Consider the following 15,516-nt stretch of genomic DNA (forward strand, 5'->3'; position numbering starts at 1 on the left):
GAATCAAAGGCCTTTTGGGTCTAGCGAGAGGAGCATGCCTGTTTTTTTAGGACCCCCCACCCAATTTGTTTGGAGGATTGATACTATATCAATAGCCCTCCTGATCTGATCAAGGCATTGTCTACCCAGGATGAACCCCACTTGATCCTTATGTATATATGTATTAATGAAGGAAGCTAATAAATTTGCCAGAATTTTAGTGAGAATTTTTAAGTCGCTGTTGATAAGGGAGATGGGTCTGTAGTTGCTAACCTCTTCTGGGTTTTTGTCCGGTTTTGGAATAACTGCAATATAGACAGTGTTAAGGTGGGTATCAAGTGGGGCTCCCTGCATCTTTGAATTAAGGAATTTTGTTAAGTGGGGTATCAGGGTAGTGGGAAATGTCTTGTAATAGGGGTTAGATAGCCCATCTGGGCCAGGGGCTGATCCAGATATAAGGGCTTTAATTACTTCCAGAACCTCTCCTTCAGTGAAGGGAGCTTCAAGTAGGTCTTTATGTTCTGTGGAGAGAGGTGGAATGGGGAGGCTGTCTAGATATCCAGAGATGGAGGTGTCATCTTTGGATTTGTGGGGGCTGTATAGGTTGGTATAAAAGTGGTGAAAGACCTCAATAATTTTTGATGGATTGGCTGTGGTGCCTTGGCCTGGGACTCTAATCTTTGGCAGTACGGAGGACCGAAATCGGGGAGATAGTTTTACAGCCAGCATGGATACCAATCTATCCCCCTGGGTATAGAATCTGTTTTTGCTCCAGCCAATTTGCTTTTCAGCTTTGACCGTGAGGGCTAGGTTGAGCTCCAGTCTGGCTTTGTCAAGTTGAGCAAGTAACGAGGGGGAGGGCTGCAGTTTATGTTGGGTACGCAATGAGGTGTATTCCTTGTCTAACCTCTTTATGTCGGCTTCCTTTTTTCGTTTTATTTGTGTGGCCATCCTAATGATTTCCCCTCTGATGTATGATTTGTGGGCTGCCCACAAAGTTTCAGCGGAGGTACCTTCAGCCACATTTAATTTGAAATATTCCTGTAGGGTTTTATCTAACATAGTGACTCGCACTGGGTCTGAGAGAATTGACTTGTTCAATCTCCATGTCCTTGGTCTGGTCTTGTGTGTTGCAATGATAAGGTCATGGTCACTAGAGAGTGGTCTGACAGGACCATGTTCTTGATTTGAGAATTAATAATAAGGGGAATAGTGTGAGTCTGGACTAGGAGGTGATCAATCCTGGCGTAGAAATTGTGAGGGCTGTAGAAATGCGAGAAGTCTCGTTTAGTTGGAGTTAATTCTCTCCAGACATCAGCCATGCCACGGGTATGTATGAGTTTGGCAACTTTGAGGCTCTCTTTGGTTGGGCGGGTCATTTGGGAGGTGGGAGGTCTAGATTTATCCAGACCCTGATCGAAGGCTGCAGTGGAGCCCCCCCAAAAACAACAGTGCCCTCCAGAATGGGGCAGAGGGAATCAAAGAGGTGTTTGAAGAAAGCACCCTGACCTTTGTTGGGGGCGTAGTAAGAAACCAAAGAGTAGAGATGACCCTCTATCATTCCTTTAACTAGAATGAATCTGCCCTCTGGGTCCTTTGCATCAGAGATCCAAGTAAATTTACATGATTTCGTAAAAAAATAATGGCCACCCCCTTAGTTTTATTTTCCACGCTGGCAAGGAAAAAATTAGGGAAGTGAGAGTGGAGGAACTTGGGACTGTACCGAGCCAGAAAGTGAGTTTCCTGAAGCATGACAATATCTAGTTTTGAAGATTTGTAATGATTGAACAATTTTCCACGTTTGAGGGAGAATTCATACCCTGGACATTGTGAGTAGCTATCTTTAAAGCATTCCGTGTGTTGTCAGCCATGGAACCATAGATGAGGAGCATAAGAATGCCCACTGCCACTTACCCCTGGGAGTCCGTTCTAGCAAATGGAGGTAGATGGATTTTCTAGTCTGCTCTAAGAAGGTCTCACGGGTTGTGTAGGCCAGGTGAGGACATACACTGAAAGAAATAAAGTGGTTAGTTGATGCTCCAAAGAAGAAGGATAAGGGAGAAGGAGGGAGAAGAGAGACAGAGAGGGAGGGAATTTTCTCCCCCTGGGTGCGTCAGAACCCCAGGAGGAGAAAAGGGACATAGAAATCATCTCGCACATAGGAGTGAGAGAAATTTGAGGAAAAAAAATCTCCATGCCAAAATAGGCTTGGAGGTCCTATCCCCCAGAGACCGTTAGGATTCTAAGGGATAGGAGGAGGTGCGTGTGGGCCACCCCAGACCAGGGCGTCCTGGAAAAGAGAAAATGTAATTATTGAAAAACACGAAAACATGGAATCGAGGCGATTGGGTCAATGTCATCATAGCTATAAGCAAATACTAAAGACCAATGTTGTCTTATGGTGAGATCAGCTGACCCTAAGACCCCTGCTTGATAAACCCCCTCCACTCCCCACCGAGTGAAATGGGGGAGGGAGTGAGCCCCATGGGCTCCCAAGATTAGCCGAGAAGGTTCCAGAGAGAGAATCAAAGGGTAGAACAGGACGGTTTTCCCTCTCCTCCAAAGTTGGGAGAGGGTCTCCGGAAGTCTCGATGCTGAGTGTAATGGGTGAGATGAAAACTGCAGCTCAGCTGTTAATGGAACACCGGATGAGCACCAGGATAACAGTTCCTGGGAAAAGGGAGGAAGTCAATCTTGGTTTAAAGATGATGAGTCAAACTCCTTGGCATACCGCCAACTTGGATTAAAACTCTGCGCTGGGCGGGAAATCAGGGAGGGCCATGATGAGAAGATCCGCGGGCCTTGGGCTTATTCCAAAGGGGGTTCAGGGGACTTGCTGGTGGTGGTCTTTTGTTTGATCCTATGGATGGGGACGAGGTTTCCATGTCCATCTCCTGAGAGATTATCTTCAGACCGAGGAGAAGCATTTCACCCATGGCGAAGTTGAAGGATTGGTTCTGGCCCTTATTTGTAAATTTCACTGCGAACGCGAAGGCCCATCTATATTTGATGTCTCTCTGCATTAGGGCATGAAGAAGTGGTTTCAGGGTCCTTCTACGCTGGATAGTAGAAGGAGCGAGATCCGCAAAAATCTGCACAGGGTGACCTTGGCACGTCACCTGGGACAAGGCTCATGACTTCGCATCTTTAACTGCATAAATGTGAGGTTTGGCAAATATGTCTCTGGGGGAGCCATCCTTCCTGGGGGAGCCTAGTGCTCTATGGGCTAGGTGGAACAGGATGTTCAGGATCAGCGTTTTCATCGGATCTTGTGTTGCTGTTGTGACGTCCAGGATTGTTTCAGGCAAACCGTTGATCCTGAAGTTGTACCTCCTGGACCTATTCTCTAAATCATCAATTCGAGAAACAGCAGTGTCCAATTGATCTTGGAGAGTTTGAATGAGATCAGAATTCTGATGAGAGACTGCAGCAGTCTGATCCAGCTTATTTTCAATTGCCTCCATCCTGGAACCTATATTCTGGAGATCTGCTTTTATATCCCCTGTGATTTTAGCTGCTGTGGAGGCTAGCCCCCTATCCAGGAGAGCAGACAGTTTGAGGTAGAGATCTTCTACATTCAAAGAGTGGTCTGGGGCTGGGGCGTCATGGTGGGAGAAGTCTGTGTATGCAGACATTGCAGGCCCTGCGGGGGTGAAAGCCTGATCCCCGAAAGAATGGCCAAGCAGGGACTCTGTGGAGGCCGGGGAGGGTATCATGTCCTGTTGTCCTTGTCCATGAGGTCCTGGGGGAAAGTGTAGGAGGGCTGGGAAAAGGACTTGCTTGTGTTCCAGCGGTCCTTCTGTGAGGGAGACACAAGGCTGTGTGGCGGTGTCTGCCACGGCGGCCATCTTCGTACACCCAGGCCGGGTAGAGGCTGAGAATGCCGGCTCCAGATTGCGCCTGGTAGCCGGATTGAACATGTGGGGGTGCTCTCCGGTGGTGAGGAGGTCCAGTAGCCTTGATTAGGCTCGCTGAATGTGGCTAAAGAGTGTGCTGTGGGCGCCGCTGGTTTGGCGTGGTGCGGAGCTCCGTGTTCAGGCAGCCATCACAGATCCCTTGTGCATGCTCCATTTTTGAATGTTTTATAATACTCTCCAGTAAAGCCATCTGGGCCAGGGCATTTGTTGTTGGGTAAAGATTCAATAACCTTGACTATTTCAGAAAGAGTGAGGGGTGAATGTAAAAGGTGTAGTTGTTCAGGAGATAATTGAGGTATGTTCAATTGGCCCAGAAAGCTATTGATAATTTCTGGATTTGGTTGAAATGTGTCAGCATCTGATTGGAGATTATATAGTGAACTATAATAATTGCTAAAAGCATTCTCCACTGCTTGTGGGTGACAAAGTTTGTCATTAGTTTCAGGGTCAAGAATGAAAGGAATTTTGGTTTTATATTTAACTCCTTTTAGACGCTGAGCTAGGGTTTTTCCAGCTTAGTTGCCACTGACATAATACGTCTTTTTTTTGTTGTTATAAGATATTTTTAACCTCCTGGAAGTTTCCTCAAAGCTATCCAGAAGAAGGTTACGGAACTTATGTCTGGCATATGCCAGTTTTTGTGATAGAATTGGGGAGGGTTTAAGTTTATTCTGGGTATCAAGCGCTGCCTTTTCACCCTAGCCTGCAACTTAATAAAAACACCTCTAATGAAAGCCTTATGGGCATTCCAAAGTATGAAAGGGTCGTTAACAGATGGTACAGAGTTTTACCTCCAGATGTATCTAGGAGTAGTGGATAGTGAGTCTTCAAGAGTCAGTAAGACAGATGCATGGTGCGACCAAGTAATGTTATTTATGATAGAGGACAATGCTTTTGTTAGTAGCCAGTGGTCTAGTAGAAATAAGTCTATTCTGCTATAGCTATTATGAGGTGAGGAAAAAAAGGTGTAGTCCATTTCATTAGCGTTCAAGCACCTCCACCCATCATAGAGTTCATGTTGGTAAATAAAGGGTTGTAGTGAGGGAAGGTTCTTTTTTGCAGAGGAGGTTGAGTCAATGGTGGGGTCCGGTGTGCTATTGAAGTCCCCACAAAGTAACAATGAACCCTTTTGCATCCTGTAAACTATGTGTAGTAGCTTATTGAGGAAGTGTATCTGATGAGTGTTAGGTGCATAGGCATTTACAACAGTATATGTAGACGAATTGAGTTTGCAGATGAGAATAAGGTAGCGACCCTGTGGGTCCTTAATTTCCTTTGCGATTGACTGATACTGTGTCTTTAATAGCCACTAAGACTCATTTCTTTTTGGATTTGAGCAATAAAAAGTAGGAGATCGTTGGCAAAAAGGGCCAACTTGTGCGAATTTCCCACCATTAGGATGCCCATGATAGAATCGTTATCTTGTGTTCCATTACAAGAATGTAGAGTAGTGGAGAAAGATGACATCCCTGTCTGGTTCCTTTGTGAATAGGAAAAGGTTATGATATTATGCCATTCGATCATATCCTGGCTGACTTTTTTTATGATAAAGGGCCATTATTTTGTGTCTCAGAGGCCAATCTGATGCAGAGTCTTCTAAAAAAGGCCAAACAACCCAATCAAATGCCTTTTCTGTGTCCACAATGAGAAGACACAGAGAAAACCACTGGGAACCTGCATAGCCAATGATTTCTAGTACTCTAGAGCAGTGGTCAACTGGTCATCAACCCTGTCCTCAGGACCCACTAACAGGCCAGGTTTGCAAGATAACTGAAATATATTACAGGTGATATCATTTGCTGCTCAGTGATTGCAGTATTCTAGTCTATATCTCTCCGAGGTAATACATAAAACCTGGCCTGTTAGTGGGCCCTGAGGACAGGCTTGATGATCACTGCTCTAGAGGTATTATACATTTGATGAAGCCCACTTAATCACTGTGGATCAAAGACAGGAGGTGAGGTTGTAAACGGTTCACTGTCAATTTGGCAAACAGTTTTACATCAATGTTGATGAGGGAGATTGGCCTATAACTCCCACCATGCGTTAGGTCTTTGCCAGGTTTAGGGACAAAGATGTGCGGAGGGGGTGTGCCAGTTGTGCCTGGGCACAACCTAATCACTCTGTGTGGTGCCGATTCCCTCTACTGCCCATGCTTTCCCCAAGTTGTGCCCCCACCACAGTGCTGCTGGCTTCTGTCCTTTTCTCTACTCTCCCCCTGGCTGCTGTGGTGGGTGTTTCAGGATGGAGAGTGGGCTGAAGGGGCTAATCAGTATGTCATTTACCGGCCCCTTTCTTTTCTAAATGAACACAGTGAACACACTCACTCATTGTGTTCAATCATAACTGAACCATAGCAAACTGTGTTTACAATGCTTCAGTTTGTGAATGAACAGGAAGCAGCTCAGCACAGAGCATTTCCCATTCATTCACTGTCCAGTGCAACTGAGGCTACAGAGAAAGGCATATGTGTTTGAGCTTTAATAGAACAGGTCCGATATTCAGTGCTCACAAACTAATGTCCATCGTCCTCTAATGTGCAACTTCATACTGTGATCACTGAGCCCACCACTTCAGCACATCCAGCCTCTTACCAAAAGCTGGAGCTGACACCAACAGCGCTTCTTATGTACTGTGCAATTGCAAGCCAACAATTTGTAGGTAGTTTTTTCCTTGTCAAAAGAAGTTTATTGAGTATACAATGTTATAAAGATACATAAAGTAAGTTTACAAGGATCTATAAAGTAAGCTCATTGTTTTACAGTAGGGTTTATATAGGTAAATATCATGAAATTTCAAATATTAAACATTGGGTTCACGTAAACCTAAATTAAAGATATATATCATTTCCTTAGTTACTTTTGTAGGTATTTAAATGATTTATACCTACTATACATATTGTTTACAAGTAGAGTGTATATAGGTCAAATAAATTCTGATAATGAGCTTTAATCGTAAGGTGGAGAAAAGGAAAGAGAAAGAAGAAAAAGGGTTGAAAGGTAGAGGTATGGTCCACAAGGTTGTCCCGCTCGTCAGTTTATTATTCTTTTTAGTTCTCTTTGAAGCCTTAGAATGGGTGTCTCTGTAAGTCATTTAATCTGTTACCATGGCAACAGGACAGAGTCATTGAAGTTTGACAGGAACTGTTGTTTTATCCAAGGATGCCAAAGTTTTTCAAATTTTGGAATTTGATTTTGATCGATGGCTACCATCTTAGCATGGGACATTGTATTATTCATTCTGTGAATTGTTTCTGCTAGTACCAATGTAGGAGATTTCCATGCCTTGGCCACTGTTTGTTTTGCAGCCGTTATTAGTTGGATCATAAGTTTGAATTGAGAGAGTGTTAACCATTCCGGTTTTAGATTAAGTAAAGTTAAATATGGATCTGGTTGTATTATTTTTTTAAATATTTTAGATGCAATCACGAAGACTTCCTTCCAGAAGGTTTGGATTACTGGGCACGTCCACCATATGTGTAAATATGTGCCTATTTCTGGGCATCCTCGAAAACAAAGAGCTGAGGTATTAGGTGAATATTTTGCCACTCTAGCGGGTACAAGGTACCAGCGAGTTAGGACTTTATAATTTGTCTCCAGTGCTAAGATGTTGGGTGAAGATGACTTAGATGTGAGCCATATGTTAGACCAGTCCGTGTCTTCTAAAGTTCGTCCCAGGTCCTCCTCCCACCTCTGAACGTAAGAGGGTCTATTAAGATTTGCTACTCCATATAATTGATTATAAAGTGATGAAATTATACCTTTAGCAAATGGATCTTTTGTACAGATTGATTCAAAAATGGATAATTGGGATAATCCCCCTTTAGGAATGGTGTATAGAAATTTTTGATTTGGAGATATCTAAATATCTCAGAGTTTGGTAGATCATATTTTTCTCTAAGCGATGGGAATGAAAGGAATGATTTCGATGCTATGAAGTCATTTAGTGTCTGAATGCCTGATGTTGTCCAAGCTTTAAAAGAATTTGGGTAGATCCATGCCGGATAAAAGGCCGGATTTCTGATAAAAGAAAGGAGAGGATTGTGTGGAGATTGTAACTGATATTTGGTTTTTAGTTTATCCCAGAGAGATAAGAAGTGTTTAGTTATGGGATTATGAATTTTAAAGCGGTCTTTAGGATCAAGCCATAATAAATTTGATATTAATAGAGGGTCATTTTCTGAAGCCTCTATAAATACCCATAATGGGATTTCCTGTTTTGCATGGTATTTGAACAGACTGGCCAAATGTGCTGCTCTGTAGTAGTTAGTAAAATTAGGGTATCCCAGGCCTCCTTTATTTTTGGGAAGATGTAGTGTGTGTATAGGTATACGTGGTTTAGAAGAGCCCCATATAAACGAAGTTGCTCTTTTTTGTACTATTCTCAAAAAATAGGAAGGAATTGGAATAGGGAGGACTCTGAATAGATAAAGCAATTTGGGTAGAATAGTCATTTTGATTGCATTAATCTTCCCTATCCAGGATAAAGGAAGTTGCGACCATTGTTTTATTAGATTTGTGATCTGTCTTAATACAGGAGGATAATTGGTTGAAAATAAGTCAGAATGAGATGCTGTTAAATGAATTCCAAGATATGGGATTGATTTTTCTGCCCATGTGAATGGGAGTGCAGCCCTAGCCGGGATCAATTCCATGTTTGTGAGTGAAATATTAAGCACTAGGCATTTCTTAGGATTAATCATAAGGCCGGATAGGGCTGCAAATCCATCAAGAGCTGGTATTAAGTTAGGACCAGAGACCTGTGGTGATGATAGAAAAAGTAATATATCGTCTGCAAATATACATAATTTGTGTGTAATACCTCCTACTTCAATGCCAGTTATAGTTTGGTTTGTTCTGATGTATTGGGCCATGGGTTCGAGTATAAGGGCAAATAATAAGGGAGATAATGGGCAACCCTGTCGGGTACCTCTTTCGATATTAAAGGCTTCAGATTTGTATCCAGCATATTTTATATAGGCTTTGGGTTTATTATATAATGCTTTGATCCATGTTAAAAAGTGGGGTCCAAAACCCCATTTTTGTAATGAATATTGCATATATTGCCAGGATACTGTGTCAAATGCCCTCTTAATATCGAGAGATAGAAAACATAAAGGGATTTTCCGTTTTTTAGCAATATGTGCCAATAACACTGCCCTGCGTATATTATCGCCTGCCTGTCTATTTGGCATGAAGCCTACTTGATCTCTATGTATTAATTTTCCTATAATGCTATTGAGGCGTTTTGCTATTATTTTTGCTAATAATTTAATATCGAGGTTTAACAGAGAGATAGGCCGATAATTCACACAGGAAGTATCATCAGAAAGGGGTTTTGGGATCATACAAACAATTGCCATTAGTGTTTCTTGCCGAAAAGAATGTCCATCTAGAAGTTTGTTAAAAGTTTCAGTGAGAATGGGAGAGAGTATTTCTGAGAATGTTTTATAGTATAAAGCCGAGTAGCCGTCTGGGCCTGGTCTTTTGTTAAGTTTTAGGTCTTTTATGGCGTTAGCAACTTCATCTATAGTTATAGGCTCATCCAAACTGCTTTTTTGATTCTGAGATAACTCAGGTAAGGTTATTTTTGAGAAGAAGGATTCAGCCTCTGTAGGATTAAATTCATTGTTTGTCTTGTATAAAGTTGCGAGATGTGAGTGAAATTTATGGACTATTTTAACTGGATTACAAGTGTAAACATTTTTTGATAATTTCAAACATATTGGTTTGAAAGATTTGTTAGTTGAATTTAATGCCCGAGCCAAATATGTACCTGGTTTGTTTGTATTCATGTAGAAATTGTGTTTGGCGCGTTTGAGGGATTTATCAACTGACTCAGTGAGAAATAGATTGTATTCCAATCTAGATTTTTCCAGATGAGATTTTGTACTCTGAGATGGATTATCTTGAAATGATATGTAGGCTGCATTAAAATTGAGTTCTAGTTTTTTTGCTAGATTTTTGCGTTCCCGTTTAAATAGTGCCATTTGTCTTTGTATTGTACCACGCAAGACAGGCTTATGAGCTTCCCACAGTGTTATTGGGGTGATGTCTGTTGTATTATTAATTGATATGTATTCCTTTAAAGCTTGTTCAATGGCCATCTGATGTAGTGGGTGTTTGAGCATTATGTCCGGTAAGTACCACGTTGGGTCATGCGCTTTTGGTATGGCTGAGGCTATAGTAGTGTATACTGCATTATGGTCAGACCACGGAATCGGAATTATATCTGATGCAATAATTTCTGGTATCATTCCTATTGTTAGAAAAATATGATCTATTCTGGTGAAGGTTTGATGAGGGTGCGAGAAATAAGTGAATTTCTTTTTCATTGGGTTACTTTCTCTCCATGAATCTACCAGATTGTATTTGGAAAGAAGTTGAGAAAAAGGTAATCTAGAGGTTATTTTGGATGGTGTAAAAGGTGATTTATCTAGAAATGGGAGGAGGACCTGGTTCGAATCCCCACACATTATCACTGTTCCTATTTTGTGTGTATTAATCACTTGTAATATATGTGAGAGGAATGGTGTAGGTTGTTTGTTAGGAGCGTAGTAGGAAATCACCGTGATTGCTGTATCCATTATATAACCCATGAGTATCAGGTATCTACCTTCTGGGTCTTTAATTTCTGATGATAAGGTGAATGGTGTGGATCGGTGAAATGCAATTAGAGTTCCCCTTTGCTTGGTACAGGCAGAAGCCGTGTAAATTTGTTGATAAAAAGGAGAAATATATTTTGGAGTAGAATCTTTGGTGAAGTGTGTTTCTTGGAGGCATACTATGTGAGCCTTCTTGTTATGAAAAGTACGGAAGGCTTTGGTCCTTTTTTGAGGGACATTTATTCCCTGAACATTCAAGGAAAGTATATTCAGTGGTGCCATGGCAATAGATCAAATAGTTTTGACTTACTTTTTGTTATGCAGAGCTGACTGTGCAGATCAACCTGTGTGGACTGAAGAGATGAATAGATAGAAAAGAAACCAGTGAATTCTGGAGTAAAGAGTAAACAAAAAACATATGAGATTAGATGATACATTGTATAAATTATTTTTTGCAAGTAATCACAATTTACCCGTGAAAGAGAATAAATATCTCTCTCAGGGGAATAAGTGCCTTCGTCACACTCCCACATAATATGGTTGGGAGAATGAGGAGGGCTAATGGGGGTACACGGATCTTCCGCTTACAGGAGAGAAGTGCTATGTCAAAAGACATCAAAATGATGTTTCATTAATTGGAGTGCAGAATATAGTTTTTGTTGAAATTATTTATTCCAGGGTGGTTGTATATGGTTAGTCTTGCCCTAGGCTAAATAATTCAGTTAGAAAGGTACTGTTAATAACTTTGGTATTGATGAAGATAGTTTGAATTATTTTGGGATTTTAACCCTTTTAGAGTAAACAATTACATATTTTATTCATATGTAACTGTTTAGATATGTTAACTCATAAAATTGAGGTTGTATTGCTTCAGATTAGAATAAACAAAAACATAATTCTAGGAACTAGTTAGGTAATAATATATTTGTTTAAGAAAAGAAAGAAAAAGCTTCCATTACTTCTGGATTATTGAACATATTTGTCCTAAAAAGTAATAAATCTATTGTTATTACCTGATAATATATAACTGAACATGAATTTCCTTATTTCACTTATATATTCTAAGGCTATATGAATCAGAAGTAATAAGAAATATAACTGGAATGTAACATGATCCCACACAGTGTGTGACTATCAGAATGCAGTTACATTCAGTTATAAATATAGTTTTTTTATAGAGAACCATCTCTTAGTATAATAAATGAAGAGATATCAGGAATTAGGATGTCAGTCCATTGAATCTTCTTGGTCCATGGATGATGTGGCATAACGGCCTCTTTTGTGAGAATGATGATTCCCATTTTGTTCTAAAATTTTCTGGGTGCTGCCTGAAGGTGAAGATGATGCCATTCTTCTGCATGTGGGAGTGTTGCTGCTTGTGGGTTCTGTCAGATTTAATTTTAAAAGGGTTTGTTGTAGTTCATCTGCTGATCTGCTTCTGTAAATTGTACCTTGGTAGTTAAATCTGACTGAAAAGGGGAAGCCCCATTGATACATAATGTTGTGGCGTTGCAGTTCCATTAGTTGGGGTTTCATGGATCGTCTTTTAGTAATAGTAAGTTGGGATAGGTCAGCAAAAATGTGATAATTGTGTCCTTGAAAATTAAGTTCCTTTTTTTCTCTTGCAGCAATTAGTATTTGTTCTTTCGTTCTGTAATAATGAAATTTTGTGATTATATCACGTGGGGGTCCATCTTTCTTTTTGGCTGTGAGGGCTCTGTGTACTCTGTCCAGTTCTAAACGTTCAACAGGGATATCTGGCTTTAGTTCTTGTAATAGAGCAGTAATAGTAGATTGCAGGTCTGTCACAGTTTCAGGTATTCCCCTTATGCGCAAGTTTGAACGTCTGGCTCTATTTTCGTAATCTTCGAGCTTAGTTTGAAGTATTAAATTCTCTTTTTTAAATTGTTCCAATTCTGTTATATTTTCTTGGGTTGTAATTTCAATTTCATCCATTTTTATTTCTAAGGCTGCGGTGCGGTTTCCCAGCTCTCTTATTTCTTTCATTAGGCTTTTTGTTATTTGGTCTGAGGTTTGTTTTAAAGCCTTATGAAGCATCTTTTCAAATTGTAATAATATTACTGGGGATACTGAGGAGGCTTGTGGAGAAGTTTGTGAGAGGATTTGTTCTGTATCTGACTCAAATGGAGAGTCTTGCTGTGACATTTTCTGTCTGTGAGAGCGCCCTGATGCTGTATCTTGTGAGGTGACTGGAGCTGCTTCAGCTGCAGTGAGTGCCTGTGAGCTCTTTGTGAGGTGATTTTTATTTCTGCCACGGTTTCCTCCCAGTACCATATTTCCTGCCCAAACTTTCACAGTTTGTTCCCTGGGGCAAAAAGGTTCAAATGGATACCTTTTGAGCCTGCAGGCTCCGCTTTGTCCTTCTCTTCTTTCCTCAGCGGTGTGGAGCTCTAACAATGCATGTCTGCTCCGCTAGGCTCCGCCTCCTGCCCCCTGTAGGTAGTTTTTTAACCTGTTGACAATAAACTTTTAAATGGTATCATACTATCGGAGGTTTCTCTCTTTTTTCTGAGCTGACTCTTGAAAAGCAGGAGAAGAACACTAAGTGAGGTCCCGACGTGGAGTGCCATTCACTGGCTCTTGATTGGATGATCTATTGCTACATATATCATGCTGTTTCAGACCTCCTAAAACTTGGGGTTTGTCTTTTTGGTAAGAGGATGGGTGTGCTGAGGTGGTGGGTTCAGTGATCACAGTGGGAAGATGGACATTAGTTTGTGACTGTGAGCCCTGAATACCAGATCTGTTCACTTCACAGATTAACCTATTGTGAACTATACTTTATTGCTTTATTCATCACTGAACTTCACTATTTTATCAATGTATGCAACTTACTTTTGATCATGTTTATTTATTTATTTATTTATTTTAATCAGAAGGAAGTTCAAGCATACATGTTCCATAAACACTCACAAAAGAATAGAAAGTTGTAATATACAAAAAAAAAAAAAATGGGCAATTACAGCTTCCAACTGCATAGAGCTCACTAAAGAGAACATACAGTCCCACTTAGTTGCTGAAAACAGAAGTGCCAATAGAGTATTATTATTGCAAACTCCAAAGTCAGATAGTAATAACCAGCATTGGGTAACCAACAGCCTTCTACTCCAATATCCTATCTATATTCAGGTCCACTGGGGCCATGCTTGGTGCATCAAGTCAGCCTCCCCATACCCTCTCAAATTTAGTATGGCATCCACTATGCTGCTAAATAACCTTTTCATAAAGTTTCTTAAAGTAGTACCCATATGGTCTAGCCATTCCTTAAGGGATGGAGGGGAAGTGGTTTTCCAGTGAGGGAGAAACATTTTACATGCCTGAAACAAGGCTCTGGAAACAGCTTCCTTAGTAAAGGCATCTAGTATAATATCATCAAAAACTCCAAGCAGACAGCGCCTGGGGTCAGACGGGATGTCTGTTTTGGAATACTCTATTGACCGTTGCAAGAACAGATGTCCAGTATCTGTGGAACCATGATCTCTACTACATTTTGGACAAACTGGTTCTGACAAAAGCCCCATTTTAAACAATTTCACTGGGGTATAATGAACTCTTAATAAAAGGTACAATTACGATAACCTCTGAGAACTATTAAAAGAAATAGCTTGCACTACTTCCAGTGCAGTTTCCCATTGTTCACTGGACAAATCTCCCACATCAGAATCTCACAGATCCATGGCACTATAGGGGTAGGCCTCAAAATTGAATTTCAGTAGGGATGCATAACAATTAGAAATAAGGCCCTTCTGCATTGCACTGTGCTGCAACAGACAAAAATTAGGTGTTGGGGAAAGACAAAAGTCAGAGGGCAGATTTTGTGCCTATACTGCATGGGACAGCTGCAAATAGTAAAAATACATGGATTGTGGTAGTCAGCAATGAAGGAAAGGATATAAATTTACCAGCTATTTTTATTTATTTTTAGATGGTAAACACAATGAATGTTATATTTATGTTTCACACACACACAGCGCAACTAATTTGGGATGCATCTAATTAGCTGTTTGATATTATTTTCTGTTATAGAGTACAGCTGTGGAGATCACGTATCGTTAAGTGTTATCTGATTTAAGGGCATTATGGGTATTTGGTTTAGAGCACTAAACACTATTTTTTCTCATACGATTCCACACCAGCTGATCTGCTCAAGTCTGCCTTCACACTTGCCTTCACAGCAGCTGATCCTGTACAGTCTGCCTCCACACTAGCTTATTTGCTCCAGTCTGCCTCCACGCCAGCCAATCTTCTCAAGTCTGCCTCCATGTCAGCTGATCTGCTCCAGTCTGGCTCCAAGCCTGTTACTTTAGTTAAGCCTGTACCAGATGATCCTTCCACCTTTTTATATCTAGGACTTTTGGTCACCTGGTCTCACTTTACTGCAGTTTCCCTTGTTCAAAACTGTCTAAGAATTTCCATACATCCTTTGGACGGATTGCCTGATTTAGCCAGGTGGGGCCCTCGCCCTTTTCTCCAAATCACCCTGCATCCAGCCTGTGTTCTAGTGACCCAGCTCAACTTCAATGATATGTCCTCTATTGGATCTCTAGAGCCTAGTGGGTGTGGTGCTATGCAAGTCAGCTGTTGCTGCTAGAGCCTTGAGTGCTTCCTCCGAGGGTATGGAACGTTGGATCTGGGATGGCTAGCAGTGCATGTTACTGCACAATATGGCATGACTTAATCTTAGGAGTCTTATGGTGGTCCCCCTGTCTCCCTCTCCCTTGCCTCTCCCATTTATATCAGAGGATCCCTGGGAGTTGCTGAGAGCAGCGACTTTAGCTTCAGCCTAAAACTCCAGAGCTTGGGAGACTGAGCGACAATGTACTGTGATCAGGGCCTAGACGGTGAGGTGGAGAGATCTAGTGAGAGAGAAGCTAAGGAGCCTTGAGGGTCTGATTGAACCAGCTGACCCACATCTTGCCAGTATCTCAGGCTATGCGCCATGGGGTATGGAGACATGCAGAGCGCAGAGAGCGTTGGATATCGGATTGAGCAGCT

This window comes from Aquarana catesbeiana, linkage group LG02 (assembly GCF_042186555.1).
Source record: "Aquarana catesbeiana isolate 2022-GZ linkage group LG02, ASM4218655v1, whole genome shotgun sequence".
In the NCBI taxonomy this organism is placed as follows: Eukaryota; Metazoa; Chordata; class Amphibia; order Anura; family Ranidae; genus Aquarana; species Aquarana catesbeiana.